The sequence below is a fragment of the Chrysemys picta genome, chromosome 3 (genome assembly GCF_011386835.1).
Source record: "Chrysemys picta bellii isolate R12L10 chromosome 3, ASM1138683v2, whole genome shotgun sequence".
In the NCBI taxonomy this organism is placed as follows: Eukaryota; Metazoa; Chordata; order Testudines; family Emydidae; genus Chrysemys; species Chrysemys picta.
Window position 1 is genome coordinate 2,480,027 of NC_088793.1, and position 18,910 is coordinate 2,498,936.

The following is an 18,910-nucleotide window of genomic DNA, read 5'->3' on the forward strand; positions in this document are numbered from 1 at the left end:
CTGGATCACTTGGTAACAGTGACCATAATATAATTAAATTTAACATCCCTGTGGCAGGGAAAACACCACAGCGGCCCAACACGGTAGCTTTTAATTTCAGAAAGAGGAACTACACAAAAATGAGGAGGTTAGTTAAACAGAAATTAAAAGATACAGCACCAAAAGTAAAATCCCTGCAAGCCGCATGGAAACTTTCTAAAGACACCACAATAGAGGCTCAACTTAAATGTATATCCCAAATTAAAAAACATAGTAAGAGAACCCAAAAAGAGCCACCGTGCCTAAACAATAAAGTCAAAGAAGCAGTGAGAGGCAAAAAGGCATCCTTTAAAAAGTGAAAGTTAAATCCTAATGAGAAAAATAGACAGGAGCATAAACTCTGGCAAACAAAGTGTAAAAATATAATTATGAAGGCCAAAAAAGAATTTGAGGAACAGTTAGCCAAAGACTCAAAAAGTAATAGCAATTTTTTTTAAGTACATCAAAAGCAGGAAGCCTGCTAAACAACCAGTGGGGCCGCTGAACAATCGAGATGCTAAAGGAGCACTCAAGGATAATAAGGCCATTAAGGAGAAACTAAATGAATTCTTTGCATCAGTCTTCATGGTTGAGGATGTGAGGGAGATTCCCAAACCTGATCCATTCTTTTTAGGTGACAAATCTGAGGCATTTTCCCAGATTGAGATGTCATTAGAGGAGATTTTGGAACAAATTGATAAACTAAACAGTAATAAGTCACCAGGATCTGATGATATTCACCCAAGAGTTCTGAAGGAACTCAACTGTGAAATTACAGGACTACTAACTATCATCTGTAACCTCTCATTTAAATCAGCTTCTGTACCAAATGACTGGAGGATTGCTAATGTGACAACAATTTTTTAAAAGGACTCCAGAGGTGACCCTGGCAATTACAGGCCAGTAAGCCTGACTTCAGTACCAGGCAAACTGGTTGAAACTATAGTAAAGAACAAAATTGTCAGACACACAGATGAACATAATTTGTTGGGGAAAAATCAACATGGTTTTTGTAAAGGGAAATCATGCCTCACAAATCTACTAGAATTCTTTGAGTGGGTCAACAAGCATGTGGATCCAGTGGATATAGTGTATTTAGATTTTCAGAAAGCCTTTGACAAGGTCCCTCACCAAAGGCTCTTACGCAAAGTAGGCAGTCATGGGATGAGAGGGAAGGTTCTCTCATGGATTGGTAACTGGTTAAAAGTTAGGAAACAAAGGGTAGGAATAAATGGTCAGTTTTCAGAATGGAGAGCAGTAAATAGTGGTGTTCCCCAGGGGTCTGTACTGGGACCAGTCCTATTCAACATTTCATAAATTATCTGGAAAAAGGGATAAACAGTGAGGTGGCAAAATTTGCAGATGATACAAAACTACTCAAGATAGTTAAGTCCCCGGCAGACTGCGAAGACCTGTAAAAGGATCTCCCCAAAACTGAGTGACTGGGTCTGAAAATGGCAGATGAAATTCAATGTTGATAAATGCAAAGTAATGCACATTGGAAAATATAATCTTAGCTATACATATAAAATAATGGGGTCTAAATTAGCTGTTACCACTCAAGAAAGAGATCTTGGAGTCATTGTGGATAGTTCTCTGAAAACATCCACTCAATGTGCAGCGGCAGTCAAAAAAGCAAACAGAATGTTGGGAATCATTAAGAAAAGGATAGATAATGAGACAAAAATATCATATTCCCTTTATATAAATCCATGCTACGGCCACATCTTGAATACTGTGTGCAGATGTGGTCGCCTCATCTCAAAAAAGATATATTGGAATCAGAAAAGGTTCAGAAAAGGGCAACAAAAATGATTAGGAGTATGGAATGTCTGCTGTATGAGGAGAGATTCATAAAACTGTGACTTTTCAGTTTGCAAAAGAGACGACTAAGGGGGAATATGATAGAGGTCTATAAAATCATGACTGGTGTGGAGAAAGTAAATAAGGAAGTGTTATTTACTCCTCAAAAAAACAAGAACTAGGGGCCACCAAAGGAAATTACTGTAATAGGCGGCAGGTTTAAAACAAACAAAAGGAAGTATTTCTTCACACAATGCACAGTCAACCTGTAGAACTCCTTGCCAGAGGATGTTGTGAAGGCCAAGACTAGAACAGGGTTCAAAAAAGAACTAGATAAATTCATGGAGGATAGGTCTGCCAGGATGGGCAGGGATGGTGTCCCTAGCTTCTGTTTGCCAGAAACCGGGAATGCAACTACTGGAGGAACCAACCGGGGGTTGTTCTCCTCTTGACCTGCTGCTTAAAAACAGGGAAGAATTGGTTATGGAAGTAGAAGTGGGTGGCAATCTGGGCAGCAGTGACCATGAGATGGTTGTGTTCAGGATCCTCACAAAAAGAAGAAAGGAGAGAAGCAAAATACAGACCCTGGACTTCAGAAAAGCAGACTTTAACTCCCTTAGGGAACTGATGGGCAGGATCCCCTGGGAGGCTAATATGAGGGGGAAAGGAGTCCAGGAAAGCTGGCTGTATTTTAAAGAAGCCTTATTGAGGGCGCAGGAACAAACCATCCTGATGTGCAGAAAGAAAGAAAATATGGCAGGCGAAAAGCTTGGCTTAACAGTGAAATCTCTGATGAGCTTAAACACAAAAAGGAAGCTTACAAGAAGTGGAAACTTGGACAGATAACTAGAGAGGAGTATAAAAATATTGCTCGAGCATGCAGGGGTGTAATCAGGAAGGCCAAAACACAACTGCAGTTGCAGCTAGCAAGGGACGTGAAGGGTAACAAGAAGGGTTTCTACAGGTATGTTAGCAACAAGAAGAAGGTCAGGGAAAGTGTGGGACCCTTACTGAATGGGGGAGGCAACCTAGTGACAGATGATGTGGAAAAAGCTGAAGTACTCAATGCTTTTTTTGCCTTGGTCTTCACAGACAAGGTCAGCTCCCACACCGCTGTCCTGGGCAACACAGTATGGGGAGGAGGTGACCAGCTCTCTGTGGTGAAAGAACATGTTAAGGACTATTTAGAAAAGCTGGACATGCACAAGTCTATGGGTCTGGATCTAATGCATCCGAGGGTGCTGAGGGAATTGGTTGATGTGATTGCAGAGCCATTATCTTTGAAAACTTGTGTGGATTGGGAGAGGATCTCGGACGATTGGAAAAAAGCAAATATAGTGCCCATATTTTAAAAAGGGAAGAAGAAGAACCCGGGAAACTACAGACCAGTCAGCCTCACCTCAGTCTCTGGAAAAATCATAGAGTAGGTCCGCAAGGAAACCATTTTGAAGCAGTTGGAGGACAGGAAGGTGATCAGGAACAGTCAACATGGATTCACCAAGGGCAAGTCATGCCTGACCAACCTGATTGCTCTCTATGATGAGATAACTGGCTCTGTGGATATGGGGAAAGCAGTGGACATGATATCTCTTGATTTTAGCAAAGCTTTTGATACGGTCTCCCATAGTATTCTTGCCAGCAAGTTAAAAAAGCATGGATTGGATGAATGGACTATCAGGTGGATAGAATGCTGGCTAGATCGTCGGGCTCAATGGGTAGTGATCAACGGCTCAATGTCTATTTGGAAGCCGGTATCAAGCGGAGTGACCCAGGGGTCAGTCCTGGGGCCAGTTTTGTTCAACATCTTTATTAATGATCTGGACGACGGGATGGATTGCACCCTCAGCAAGTTTGCAGATGGCACTAAGCTGGGGGGAGAGGGAGATACGCTGGAGGGTAGGGATAGGGTCCAGAGTGACATACACAAATTAGAGGATTGGGCCAAAAGAAATCTGATGAGGTTCAACAAGGACAAGTGCAGAGTCCTGCACTTAGGACGGAAGAATCCCATGCACCGCTACAGACTAGGGATCAACTGGCTAAGCAGCAGTTCTGCAGAAAAGGACCTGGGGATTACAGTGGTTGAGAAGCTGGATATGAGTCAGCAGTTTGCCCTTGTTGCCAAGAAGGCTAACGGCATATTGGGCTGCATTAGTAGGAGCATTGCCAGCAGATTTAGGGAAGTGATCATTCCCCTCTATTCAGCACTGGTGAGGCCACATCTGGAGTATTGAGTCCAGTTTTGGGCTCCCTAATACAGAAAGGATGTGTACAAATTGGAGAGAGTCCAGCGGAGGGCAATGAAAATGATCAGGGGGCTGGAGCACATGACTTATGAGGAGAGGCTGAGGGAATTGGGCTTGTTTAGTCTGCAGAAGATGAGAGTGAGGGGGGATTTGATAGCAGCCTTCAACTACCTGAAGCGCAGCTTCAAAGAGGATGGAGCTAGGCTGTTCTCAGTGATGGCAGATGAGAGAACAAGGAGCAGCGGTCTCAAGTTGCAGTGGGGGAGGTCTAGGTTGGATATTAGGAAACACTATTTCACTAGAAGAGTGATGAAGCACTGGAATGGGTTACCTAGGGAGGTGGTGGAATCTCCATCCTTAGAGATTTTTAAGGCCTGGCTTGACAAAGCCCTGGCTGGGATGATTTAGTTGGTGTTGGTCCTGCTTTGAGCAGGGGATTGGCCTTGACCTCCTGAGGTCTCTTCCAACCCTAATTTTCTATAATGGGCGACAGTGGATTGATCACTTGATGATTACTTGTTCTGTTCATTCCCTGTGGGGCACCTGGCATTGGCCACTGTGGGAAGATAGGATATTGGGCTAGATGGACCTTTGATCTGACCCAGTATGGCTGTTCTTATGTTTTTAACTCAGCATCAGGATGTTTCTTCCTCTGGATCCCTGGACTCTGAGGGGTTGGGGGTGGGTGTCTAGGCTGGGGAGGCCATGTGGCTGGGCTCTGGTGGGGTGGGGTGGGTATTTGGGCTGGGGGCCCCCCATGGCTGGGCTCTGTGGCAGTGGGTGTCTGGGCTGGGAGGGCCACAGCTGGACTCTGGAGGGGAGGGGATGGGTGTATTGGCTGGGGGAGGCCCTGCAGCTGGGCTCTGGTGGGGAGGGGTTGTGTCAGGCCCCCTGGGCTCTTGGGTGGGAGGAAGGGGAAGAGAAACAGGAACTGGATTGTCGTAGGGGTTTCTTTAACTCCCTACTCCTGGGGGATTTTTGTGTGTTTCTGTATCATTACAGACTTACTTGCTGACAGTATTTTGAAATAAATTACCAAAATAATTGCAAATGGCATGATTATGTAGTGTTATTTTGACAAATAAAATTTGCAGAATTTTGCAATATTGTATGCAAATTTTTATTTTTTTGGCGCAGAATTCCCATAGGCGTAACCCTAACAGCATCCCAATGCAAGAGGGCAAGGGGCTAATTGGTGTCTGGTAATGTGCTTCAGCTGGTCTGACCAGTTCAGTGCACTTCAGCTCAGTAATATCATAACCTGTACCAAAAAGGTGTCATGTAAGATATCAATTGAAAGCTAATAATATAGTGATCATTAATATTATTGCAGAGCACATGGTTTTGGGAAATTTGGGACTAGAGGCCGTTGAGGTCATCTTGCCAGATATAATCAAGGTTGGTGAAGGCCAACGTGTAGCTGTGGTTTAGCAAGAAGGCTGCTGGAGTCAGAGTTGCTGGTCCAGAGCTGCTTGTCACACAGACATGTAGTGCATGCTTGTATGCTGGCTAGGAGTGTCCAGACAAGAGAGCTCCAGCAACTGGGCATTTTAAGGCACCCAGGGTTATAAGGCAGGTGATGACTGTGACACTATGTACCTCGGGGAAATACCCTGCATCCCCATGTTCATTCTTATAATATGCTTGTGTGGTATCCAATGCAAAGTTTGTCATGTCGGGTGTCTTCAGAAGGCTCATGATGCCCTGAGCATTGTTGTTATAGCAATGTTATAGGTTGTAATTTCATGTATATAGTTATGAGGCTGAAAATGTGTCCTCATGGCTTAAAACAAGCCCAGGCAAAACTCTCCAGGAGCAGAGGGGCAGTTCACACCTCATCAGGGCATGTATGGGACAAACCCAGCCCAGCCTCACAGGAACAAAGGACACTGGCTTCTGCAGAAACAAAGGATCTGTTGGACTCGAGTGAGTCACCCCCCTTCCTTTGGTCACTTTGGGACTACGATGAGGTAATGTTCACCTGACTCTGAAGGTGGGGGAGGGACAAAGCCAAGAGGGAAGAAAGAACAGAGTAAAAGGGAGAGACGTTTGCTAGGCTCTCTCTCTTCCACCTCCATCTACAGACACCACCATCAAGTGACTGAAGAGCTGATCAAAGGGGAGAGCCTGGCTGAACGGCAACCAGCCAGCCTGTGGTGAGAAGCATCTAAGTTTGTAAGGGCACTGAAAGTGTTAAGATCAGCTTAGAATGCATTTTGCTTTTATTTCATTTGACCTAATCTGAGTTGTTGTGCTTTGATTTATAATCACTTAAAATCTATCTTTTGTAGTTAATACATTTTTCTGTTTATTCTACCTGAAGCAATGCATTGGTTTGAAGCACGTGAAAGACTCCCCCTGGGATAACAAGCCTGGTACATATCAATTTCTTTGTTAATTTGACGAACTCATACAAGCTTTCAGTGTCCAGCAGGCATAACTGGATACTGCAAGAGAGGTTCCTAGGGTTGTGTCTGGGATTGGAGCTATTGGCTAGTGTCATTCAGTTGCACAATCCAAGCAGTGGGTGGCCAAAAGTGCTCACTCACATAGCTGGGAGCAGCTTACATGCTAGAGGCTGTGCATGAACAGCCCGGGAATGGGGGTTCTCACAGCAGAGCAGGGTAAGGCTGGCTCCCAGAGTCGAGGATTGGAGTGACCTACAAGATAACACCAGGGAAATATCACAATGACACACAACCCTTCACTGGTCTAGATTACACCGCAGAACTTGAGAACAGGAGATTAACTAGATAATCACAGTGGCCCCTTCTGACCTTGGAATTTATGAATGAATGCAGAAGGGCATTCCTGAATTTGCACACAACTTGAAGCAACAGTTGTAGAGGCCCCAGTCTGTGAGGGTCAAAGCACCCTTAATTATCCATTGACTTGAACATGAGCTGAAGTTGGCTAGCCCACTGCAAGGTTAGGTCTACATTGCAGCGTAAACCTGGGTGCATGTGACCCATATTTGCAAACCCATTCTTTCAAAGTTCATTTTTGAGCAGCCACACAACATGGCTATGCATGCCTCATAACCATGCCAGCATATCCATACTGTGGTATGCAGACATGTGTCAGATTCCGTGTCTTCTCTGGGTGCATCCCAGGATTCTGAGCACCCTGCTGGCTGTAGCTGCCCTAAAGCTTGGTTCATGGTGTATTGTGGGAGACCTTGTCTGTCCATCCTGTGGCATTTGAGCGGAAGTGCTCCTTGCCTGTCAGTGTATCCAGCTGACCCACATGCTCCCTGCTGCTGGAATCAGGCCATACCAGTCCAGCCATACCAGTGGGTTGCTATAGCCATCTGGGAGCTGGCAACCCAGACTGCTACAGGTCCATGGCAACCACTTTGATGTTGGCAAGTCGGCTGTGGAGGTTCCTGAAGCAATCAGGACTGTTGTTCCACCAGAGGTGGTGGGCTTTGAGAGAATGGGCTTCCCAAACTGTGTTAGGGCTATTGATGGGACTCAGAAACGTCCAGAAACCACAAATGGTACTACATTATTATATAGACCTTGGTGGACCACAGAAGCAGGTTCATCAAAGTGGGATGTACTGGCAGGGTGCATGATGTCAGGATTTTTTAGAGCTCAGGACTATAACTCCAGTTCATTTGCAAATTTGACACCATCAGATCAGGATTAAACAAAGACTGTGAATGGCTATCCAACTACAGAAGCAGTTTCTCCTCCCTTGGTGTTCACACCTCAACTGCTAGCAGAGCACCTCACCCTCCCTGATTGAACTAACCTCGTTATCTCCATACTGATTTATACCTGCCTCTGGACATTTCCATTATTTGCATCTGATGAAGTGGGCATTCACCCACGAAAGCTTATGCTCCAATACCTCTGTTAGTCTTAAAGGTGCCACAGGACCCTCTGTTGCTTTTTACAGATTCAGACTAATACGGCTGCCCCTCTGATACTATTGCGGTAAGTTGACCTATGCTACGCAACTCCAGGTACGTGAATAACGTAGCTGGTGTCGACATACCTTAGGTCCAGTTACTGCAGGGTCTACACTGTGGGGGGTTGACGGAAGAAAATCTTCCGTCAACTTACTTTACTCTTCTCGTCGGGGGTAGAGTACATGGGTTGACTAGAGAGCGATCTGCAGTCGATTTGGTGGGTCTTTACTAGACCTGCTAAATTGACCGCCGGTGGATTGATCTCAGAGCGTCGATTCCTGCTGTAGTGTAGACCTGCCCTAAGATTAGAAGAACCAGGTGTTTTTGTAAATGGCTGATTTTTGGGGGGTGGGGGGATCTGGAACCCTGTATCTTAGGAAATCCTTGCTCAAATGTCCCCAAGTTTGCACCACTAACTCAATCCTTCACCTCTATGAAGCACAGCAAATTTCAAGGTATTCTTGGTCACCATGTGGATTTTAGAGGCCTAAGAATAGTAATATTTTAAACAGTGACTCTCAATTAACCATAGTAAAGCCGTTGCTCCACTGTAATACCCGGTGATGGTAAACAGTCAGTTTAGCTTCACTGACCTGATGATAAAGATGGTCTCTAGTCCCACAGTGTATCTGTAACAGAGGAGATACAGACAAGAGAAAAAGGCCCTACTGCTAATTTACTAGTTATTGAAACTCTGGCTCAATATGACCCGCTGGTATGCCCCAGCATTCCTGTATTTACTCTTTGGCCTCAGGTTGCAGCTTCCTGGCAATGTTCTTTCCCTGGCTCTCATAGTGCCCTGCCTTGGCTGGAGATCATGTGATTGGAGGAGCTTTGGGGTTTATTCACGGAGAACCAGTGGTGCTGGATCATTTTTAAGAGAGGGGGTGCTGAAAGCCAGCCCCCTTATCCCTGTCCACCCCAGAGCTGAGGCTGGCAGCTGGGAGCCCAGTGCGCAGGGCCAGCAGCTGAGAGCCCAGGCATGTGGGGTCAGCAGCCCGGGGGTGCTGCAGCACCCCTAGTTCCCACACCTGTGCTGAAAACTCCCCCAAGCCCTGACCAGAATACTGCAAACCCTCAGTGCTCAAAAATCATGAGCCTGGCTTCATCATGAGATAAAAAAAAAAACCCCTATATATATATCTGAGAGAATTTAGTTGCTGGATTTTGAGGTTTTAGGGTGAACTTGGGGCACATGTTTAAGCTTTTCTCAGCACCCAGGAGACTAAGAAACTTACTTAAAAAAGGAAAGAACGAGAGGAAGCTGAGCGTCTTCCCTGAAGCCAGGAGCTGGTGCTGAGCGCAAAACACCATTATGAGACGTGCCGTAAATCAGAGTTGGCCCCAGGGGACCGGCCGGCTGGGCAGTGCTGGGTTGCAGGAGTTGGGCAGGAAGCCGTGTTACTCCCCAGCAAAGGGCTCAGGCCCCCAAGGGGAGGCACCCCAGGGGTCACCGTTTCAGGACTCCGTCGTGGCCAGGCTGGGCCCCCTGGTGACCTGCGCGCTCTGGTCTCCCTGCACGGACTCGGGCGGAGACCGCGTGAGGGAAATTCCCCTCACAGTCACCGCCACAGACCTGCTTCCCATCCCGCAGCCACACCCCTCGCGCCAGCGGCGCGCGCTGAACCACGAGCGCGAGCGCTCCGGCCGACTGACCGAGAGAGGACCGTTAGCGCGGGACCGCGAGCGCGCGAGGAGACGTGCTCGCTGATTGGCTGCGGACGCACGAGGGCCGGAGATACAACGGCGAGGCACGAGCGCGCGCGAGCCGCCCAGAGTCGGTTGCCGATTGGCGGAAGCGCTCGCTCCCCCTAGGAAACCCCCCCCCCCCAGCTTCCGCTATTGGCCGCGGGTTGGCTAGAGCGGTCAGAGCGCGCGGGAGCAGGCCGAGGCGACGTCGGGTTGGTTTGAGTGAGTGAGTGAACGCGCGCGCGCGCCCCTGTGGCGGCCTTCTCGGATTGGTCGGAGTGGGCCCTAGCGGGGCCGCCGGGGACGGTCCGTTGGCGGAGAGCGGCTGAGGCGTGCGGGGCAGGTAGCGGAGCCGGAGTCAGGTGGCTTCCGGAGGCCTGGCCGCCTCCTTCTCCTTCCAGGATAGCGGCCCTGGGGACCCCCTGGTCGCCGCCGCCGGGAAACGTGAGTGCGCTGGGGACGGAGGCGGGGGGAGCCGGGGCGGCTGCTGTGGGATGCGGCCGGAGCCTGGGCTAGTTGGGCCCGTCACCCCATCATCGGAGGGATCGCGTAGCGTAGCGTCCAGGCGGCGGAGCTGGTCCTGTCGGGGAGAGCGAGCCAGGAGTCAGGGGCTGGGGCGAGCGAGGAGCTGCCGCCTACGCGCCCGGTCCCCGCCGTACTCCGGTGCCGGCAGGTGCCGAGGCAGCGATCGCTGCCAGACCCCTGTGTCGACCCCGCCGCTCTTCTGGCGAGAGGGAAAGCGCCGGCCCTGTGCTCCAGGGCGGGGCCTTACGTGGGGGCCTGAGTTTGGGGGGGGGGGTTGCTGTGTACAGGGGCCCTGATGCCTTGTTGCGAGGCTCACCTCTCCTGATGCCGTGCATGGGCCTGGAGACAGAAAGGGGGCGGATGCTTCGTTCGTGCTCTCGAGAGTGTCCCCCCCCCATGCGTTAGGGGGAGAGACTGCTATTGTATAGATCTATGTGCACCATGCACTTCTCTTTCACAACCCTCATTGATTTTCCAGGAGGGAGTGTATTTGGCTCCTCTCTGGAACTGTCCTGGCTCACTAGAGGTCTCTGCTGTTTCTCCTCCACTCTGAACTGAACAGTATTGACCATAAGGTAGTGACATGGCCTCAGACTTCAGTTCCTGGCTCGAAAGCTTCTCTCTCTCTCACCTACAGAAGTTGGTCCAATAAAAGATATTACTTCACCCATCTTGTCTCCCTGGCTCCTGTCAGATATGCTCAGGGCAGAAATATTTATATTCTTAGTGATAGGCGAAGGCTGACCTTCAAAGGGGGAAAAGTGCTGTTTTAATGTTTTTTCCTATGAGAGAAACAAGTCTTTTCTTCCATGTTTCTCCCAATGTAAGTAGGTTGCTAGTGGGATTGGCATTGGATTGTGAGGGGAAGTGACTGTTATGAAGACAGCTTTTAAATTGTGTATGAAGATTCCACCCCTTCTGTTAAAGATGAGGAGACCTCAAAGTCCATCTCCGAGATCTCCACATCCTCAAGTGAAAACTAGGTTTGACATTTCCTGAGACTCCTAAGGTGAAAAGCAAAAAGGAAAAAAAAATCAGGCCATATTTATGCAACATAAAGAAACAAAGGGCAAACTTTTTTTCTTTTTCTTTTTTAGGTAGCCTTTAAAGATTCAAAAAGGAATTAAGGATAGAAAAGTGAAAGTTGCCTCTAGAGAGTTTTTGTGTAACCCAGGTAATCTTAATTGTTCTAAATATCGTGTGGTATTGAACACAGGACTATGTGCATTAACAGATATATAGATATATGAAATTATTTAACCAGCTTCTTGTAATTTACATTTGATCTGTTCTTCATGACAAATGTACAATACAAAGTGCATCTACGTAAGAGATCAACTCATGTGAAAAATACTCAGTGGGCTGCAATTCTGTGTAAAAGTACAAATGTGCATGAGGTCATGTCACCAAATTTAAGTCTGATGAATATTTATAGGGAGACCTCCAAGGAAAATCTTGATGGTATGGAAAGTGTTATTGATTCAGTTAGTGGGACTCTTCCCTCTAGGACCCTGCTGGCTGAGTACTAGGTTGGGTGACACTGTATTGCTGGAATTTTCTGTTTTTATGATGTGTGAAACTGAATCCATGGCTGACTCTGATGTACTGTTACCTTCTGTGGACCAGCCACTAGAGGAGGGTCCTTAATACAGTGAAACAATGGGTTATATAAACATGAACAGCCCCATTTTATAGACAGCATAGATGAGAACTTAGATTTAACAGATTTTTTTCTGAGGGATGGTGTGGTTCAGTAATTAAGACTAGCATCTGTTACAGTAAAAATCTGGATGCTGTTTCCAGCTTGTGTAATCTCTTGGTAGGTGTATAAGGTTCTTTACTCAAGAATAAAGGTTGTGAAGGATGCAGAATTATTAACGTCTTTAAGTAGAAAAAGTGAGTCCAGAACTATTGCCCCCCTGGTTGCCATCCTACTACACTTTTCTCTAGGCCAAATGGTACTTTGATGAAGGAAAAGCAGCTGCTGCTGCTACATGGTCTGTATTAGTTCTGTGCGGCATGCTGAAGTGATTCGCCGGGGTGGTGCATGCACAGTGCTAATTGAATGTTTGGCGTTTTTGGCAGCAAGCCAGGGACAAACTAATGAGCAAAATACCACCAGGAAGTGGCAATTTTGACAGCTCATAACCTGCCCAAAATAAAACAGATTTTCAAGAAGCCAGTATTAGCTGCCTCCCTGACCCCAGGCATGGTCTCCTACAAATTTAAAGTTACTGCAGAAAACCATACCAGCACTAGACCTCTTCTAAAAAAACAAAAAAGAAGACCTCTTCTTAAAAAAAAATTTTTTTTAATGGCAGAAATTTTTAGACAGCCTAAATATGAGTCCTTACCCCGTCCCTGAAACATGTTGCCAAACAAAATATTTAGTTTAAAAGAGTTAAGGTTGAAAGTGTTCTTACTGAGTTCAGCACCAACTTCAAAACATTCAAACATTAGTCTGAAAATGAACACCCAAGGGATCTATCTAGTTCTGCTACCATGTAATCTTTCATTGGTCAGTATTGCTCCACCAGACTTAAAAAGCAGCCATCCTTACCGATGTTCCCAAAATTTTCAAAAATGCATGTAAAGTTTAAAATAATAAATAATAGATCCATTTTGTATTAAAAGGTTACCAACATAAGTTACATGTCTTTTAAAAAGGGAACAAAGAGGACCCAAGGAATTACAGACCAGTCAGCTTAACTTCAGTTCCTGGAAAGATACTGGACCACATTATTAAACAGTCACTTTATAAGCAACCAGAGGGTAATAGTGTTAAGTAATAGCCCACATGTATTTGTCAAGAACAAATCATGACAACCTAACCTAATTTTCTTCCTTGACAGGGTTACTGGCCTAATGGATAGAGGGAAGCAGTAATATATCTTGATTTTATCTCTTATTTATCTCTTGTGATATATCTTGATTTTAGTAAGTCTTTTGACACAGTCCCATGTGATATTCTCACGAGCAAACTAGGAAAATGTGTGGTCTGGATGAAATTACTATAAGGTGGGTGCACAACTGGTTGAAAGACCATATTCAAGGAATAGTTATTAATGATTGTATCAAACTCTGAGGATATGTCTGGTGGGGTCCCCCAGGGATCAGTCCTGGATCCAGTACTATTCAGTGTTTTTTGTTAATGACTTGGATAATGGAGTAGAGAGTGTGTTTATAAAATTTGTGGATGACACCAAACTAGTAGGGGTTGCTAGCATTTTGGAGGATAGGATTAGAATTCAAAATGAACTTGATAAATTGGAGAGTTGGTCTGAAATCAACAAGATGAAATTCAATAAAGACAAGTGCAAAGTACTACACTTAGGAAGGAAAAATGAGATGCACAACTATAAAATCAGAAGTAACTTGCTAGATGGTGGTACTTCTGAAAAGGATCTAGGGGTTACAGTGGATCACCAACTGAATGAATCTACAATATGATGTAGGTGTGGAAAAGGTTAATATAATTTTGGAGTGTATTAACAGAAGCGTTGTATGTAAGACATTGAAGTTAATTGTCCTGCTCTACTCGGTGCTCGTTGGGCCTCAGCTAGAGTACAGTGTCCAGTTCTAGGTGTCCCATGTTAGGAAAGATGTGCATAAATTGGAGACAGTCCAAAAGAGAACAACAAAAATAATAAAAGGCTTAGAACACCTGACCTATGAAGAAGGATTAAACAAGTTGGGCATGTTCAATTTTGAGAAAAACAGACTGAGGGGATGCCTACTAATAGTCTTCAAATATGTTGAGGGCTGTTGCAAAGAGCATGATGATCAATTGTTCTCCATGTCCAGTGAAAGTAGCACAAGAAGTAATGGCCTTAATCTGCAGCAAGGGAAGTTTAGGTTAATGCTAGGCAAAACTTTCTATCTGTAAGAATGGTTAAGTACTGGAATACGTTACCAAGGGATGTTGTGGAATCCCCATCATTTGAGGTTTTTAAGACCAGGTTAGACAAATACTGATCAGTACTGGTTTAGGTATACTTGGTCTTGCCTCAGTATGGGGAAATGGACTAGATGACCTCTTGAAGTCCCTTCCAGCCTTACATTTCTATGATATAACATTATTTTATGTTACTAATTTCTGACAATATTGGTCACTACAAAAAACTGTCTGTTAATTGTTACACAGTCTAACTGAAATGCAAACATGCAATCTTTGCATAAGCCTGCAATACCTTATAATCAACTCATTTCATAACTCCAAATAGATGTCATTTCAATTCTATTAATAAAACTACTATTCTAATACTCAGAACATCATTTTGAGAATTTGTAGAAGTTTGATATAATTTAATCTATCCTAGCACTCTTTTGAAATCTTTACTCATTTATATATTGTTTACATAAAACCAGTACAAATCCAGAAGCATATTTTCATTAGTGAACAAAACAAGAGGCAAGATGTTATGAAAACATGGCTTGGTTTTAGTGTCAGTAATATAGTATACAGTCTTTCAGGTTATGTCAGAGGATAGACAGCAAATTATACATTTGGAGTTGTAGATGTACTATGATATATACGTATTTAAAAAATTACTTGCTATGGAGTCCTCCAGTAGAGAAGAGCAAATTATACCTGTAATGTGTTTTGGGTATGGAGAAAGCCACGTAATTCAGGTGTGCCCAACATACAGTTCTATTGTCTCTATTGTGTGTCTCTGGTCTAATGTGCCACATAGGAAATCAGGCCTTGACTATAACTGTCAGTAAGAGTTCATACCTCCCTCCTTCCCATCAGTATAAAAAACCAGTATAGTATTCTTTGTACTTACTGATTTTGATTTTTTCATTTTACATTGACACCAAATCTTAACCTTTCATTATACTACAAATTTTTGTATTGACTGCACCAGAGAAGATATTTTTGTTGTGGGTCAGGGGCAGAAACTGATGGCTCTCCTTTGAGTGGCCTCTGCATATTCCCATTTCAGGGGGTGCATGCAGCTCAGACACTGCAGCCTAACTAGTCATGTTTGTTGGAGGGCTCACACACCCGTCCCTGTTTCTGAACCTTCTAGGGATAAGGCTGTAAAAGGGGCAGGATTCTCTGGCTGTCTCGAGCACTCCAGCGTATGTTGGGGTGTTCATTGTGACAAGCTCCCGGCTCAAGGACTTTGGAATTCCCTGCAGAAAAGGTTGCATGAAACTTTTCTGGAACGAAGAGCAATCTGATGAGGCAAGAAAGCTTTCAACGCCCATCTCCAACACAAAGTAGTTCAGGTGGTCACAGACAATACCACTACAAAGTTTTACTTAAACAAGCAAGGGAGGTACATGTTCTTCTCAACTATGCAAGGGCAATGGTGTTGCAGGAATGATGTATCCTTCACAAGAGATGCCCATTAACAATACACTTGGATGGGAAGAACAACAGTCTGGTAGAAACAACTAAGCAAAGCTCCGGTGGACCAACTATGAGAAGTCACCAAAGACATTAATGATATAGGAAAGAATGATAATGACATGATGGATTCAACTACAAATATTTAACACTATTGCATGATGTGTATGTGTACGCTATCTTCTACTCTTCGATTTGTTGTTCAAAAAACTTACGGGAACACAGTTTGAACTATTAGGAAGACTGTTCCCTTATTACTTATCTAGTAAAACAACCTTTTTTGTGCCAATTGCTTCAAACAGACAAAACATTGAGCTGTGCCTTTAGGGTGACTTACTTGTTTCATAAGGGTAAGATGGTCCTATGTTTTCATCCTAAATTTCTGTCTAAAGTGGTGTTGAATTTCCATCTGAACTAACCTCTAAACTTGACTGTTTCCCCAAAGTGACAGAAAGAGTCGTCTCGTCAAAGAATTTTTTTAAAGCATACTAGTGTCCATAGTTGCTGAGGGCAATGACCTGGGAATCAGAATGGTTGAAGATGAAAGGGATAAAGAGAAGCTGGTAAGAAGTGGGGAGGGTAAGGGAATATAGTGTTAGGTTGTGGGGTGGAGATAGTGAATGAGATATTCATAGACTTCAAGGTCAGAAGGGATCATCATGATTATCTAATCTGACCTGCACATTGCAGGCCACAGAACCTTACCCACCTACTTCTGCAATAGACCCCTAAGCTCTGGCTTAACTGCTGGAGTCCTCAAATCATGGTTGAAAGACTTCAAGTTACAGCGAATCCATCATTTACGCTAGTTTAAACTTGATATTGAGGGAGATAAGGAAGGGGAGAAAAGAGAAGTGAGTGAATCTTTTTGTGGATCTTGTTCTATTTCTCATTGTAGGTGAGTAGATTAGGCAGAATTTGAAGGGTGACAAACATCTATGATTGCACATGTGGGATTTTAATAAGGGAGATGTATTTAATTTATGAAAAAAAATAATTGAATCAGTGTGGTTCTTGATTTTTCTCCAGGGTGCAGGAGTGGAAGAAAAGTATGGAAGGTGTGACTTTTATACTTAAATGCTTGAAAAGTTTGATACTTACTAGCCGAAGGACTAAGTATGCTCACTGAGATGAAAAAATAATTGCACCATCATGCTCCCTCCTTGCAATTTGAAGGGGAAAAGTACTTAAAACTTAGGCCGTTACCTACAGCTGATGAGCTCCAAGAAGAGCGAAACCTTTTAAAATAGGTCCTGTAGTATTGGCCTAAGGAGGTTGGTTGTGAGTTGCTTGCTTTCATTCTTGTGCTTTTATAAAGCCAGGAACCAAAGTAGCACAGAAACAATATGGAATGAGCAGTGACTGAAGCTGAAACCAAGTAGGGGCTTTTCTAACCAGAGAAGTGCAGCTTTGGAAAATAAGGTACACACACACACACACACACACACAGAGTGGGATTGGGGAGGAGATAAATTAAAGGATAAAGGTAGGGGGAGAGACATGAAACAAAAGAATCAAATAGAAAAAAAGGAGGGAAGGGTGGAAAAGTGGGAGAAGAAAAATAAAAGGATTTTAAGATAAGATTTAAGACCCTTTTAATAGTAAAAATGACTATATAAAAGTTATTTCCATTTTTCCCTATGTGAAATTCATAAGCTGCATTTCCTGTGGAGTCTGGCAAAGTGATAATTCAGGATGCAATCAAGTAGCTTTAATATTCTTTCAGGGCTTTGATGTGGGAATGCATGGCTAGAGATCAGTAAAATATTACTCCTGGCAGAATTCTGTGCCAAAAAATTAATTAAAATTAATTAATAATAATTAATTAATGGAGTTATCCTATCTCCTAGAACTGGAAGGGACCTTGAAAGGTCATCAAGTCCAGCCCCCTGGCTTCACTAGCAGGACCAAGTACTGCTTTTGCCCCAGATCCCTAAGTGGCCCCCTCAAGGATTGAACTCACAACCCTGGGTTTAGCAGGCCAATGCTCAAACCACTGAGCTATCCCTCCCCCCCCCCCAATTAAAAATTCTGTGCACAATATATTAAAATTCTGCATAGTTATAATTATGCCAGTTTCAATTTATTTATTTTAAAATACCTCTCAGCAAGTATGTATGTAACAATGCAGACAACAGAAAAGATTCAGGAAATGATTTTTGATAAATAAGATTCCATACTAGGGATATTAATAAAGAACTTTGAGTAATAATTCCTTTAAACTACAATACAGAAATGTTTCCTGCACCACTCAGAAACAGTGCAAAGGCTTGGGGGACTCAGGGTAACAGAGGGGCTGAGGGAGAGGGAAGTTGCTGGGAAGGAGCATGGGAGTGAACCTGGAGGGTTGCTGGTGCAGGTGAGAGAGGTAGAGAACAGATTTTTATTATTATTATTTTTGGAGAGGATTGTTAGGGAGCTGGGGAGCCTCCCCCATGCAGACCCTGGCTGATCTCTCTCCTCTCCCATTCAGTCAGGCACATCTGCCCCATCCCCATGTATCCCTGCACCAAAATTCAGTCACCATCCTCTCCAATAGCCCTTCTGAACTGCAGTCTGTGACCCCCCAGTACCCCTGGATGCCCTGTTCTATCCACCTCCCGTCCCAGGCCTCCTCACCTGGCCCCATGGGTAGGGCACAGTGAGGAAAGCAACCTCTCCCCCCCCCCCCCCCTCCATGATTGGCTTCTCCAGCTCAGAGCTGGCTGCCCCATCTTCTGGTGTCACAGCAGCCCTAGTGGGTGAAAGGCGTAATTGCAGCACCTCCTGAGCAGAATGTATTTTCTACAGGGGAAAAAAATATCTTCAGGGGACATGAGTTCTGTGCATGTGCAGTGGTGCAGAATTCCCACAGGGGTAAAATATGTAATGCCATTTTTTAAGATTCACTGTACATGTGTTCTTATCATTTTGAAGGGAAAGACTGAAAAATGCTGAATTAAAAAAAATGCTTCAGGGTTTTGTAATTTGTAAATCCAAATTGTAGGTAGAATTAATAAATACATTTTAGTGCTACAAGTGAGAGGCCATTCTCCAAAAGACATCTAGGTATGTGGATTTCTTTTCATAGGTATGTGCTCTTCCATGTAGTGAAGGTGGTACCTCCCCAAACTTTCTAAATCTGTTGGTTTAAACAATAGGCATCTTGAACCAACAACCTTCTTGTTGCTTGAAGTCAGAGTTTTTCAGGCTACAGCTAGTAATAAGCTTCTCTGGGTTGCTGTTAGGGCTGCCTAGTGTCTCAATTGACACCACTTCAACTTTTCTCGTTGTATAGTGTCCTTAGGCTGGAGCTCTCACCCCAGTGAAGATAAGTTGTTCAGTAGTACCAACAACTCTTGGTTTGGAGACATTAGG

At 44.5% G+C, this 18,910-nt stretch overlaps 1 protein-coding gene across 20 annotated transcripts in view; it reads left to right on the forward strand.

Annotated features, from left to right (window-relative positions):
- The first annotated feature begins 9,747 nt into the window (after positions 1-9,747).
- DTNB (dystrobrevin beta) overlaps positions 9,748-18,910 on the forward strand; it is a 384,446-nt gene continuing 375,283 nt past the window's right edge. For 3 of the 20 annotated variants that reach the window (XR_010600024.1, XR_010600023.1, XM_065590081.1), the window contains exons 1-2: positions 9,825-10,116; positions 11,295-11,371. The gene's annotated coding sequence lies outside the window, so the exon portion shown is untranslated. Of the gene's footprint in view, positions 10,117-11,025; positions 11,207-11,294; positions 11,372-18,910 lie in introns of all 20 variants that reach the window. The other 17 variants (XR_010600028.1, XR_010600022.1, XR_010600035.1 and 14 more) reach the window with 11 other exon arrangements.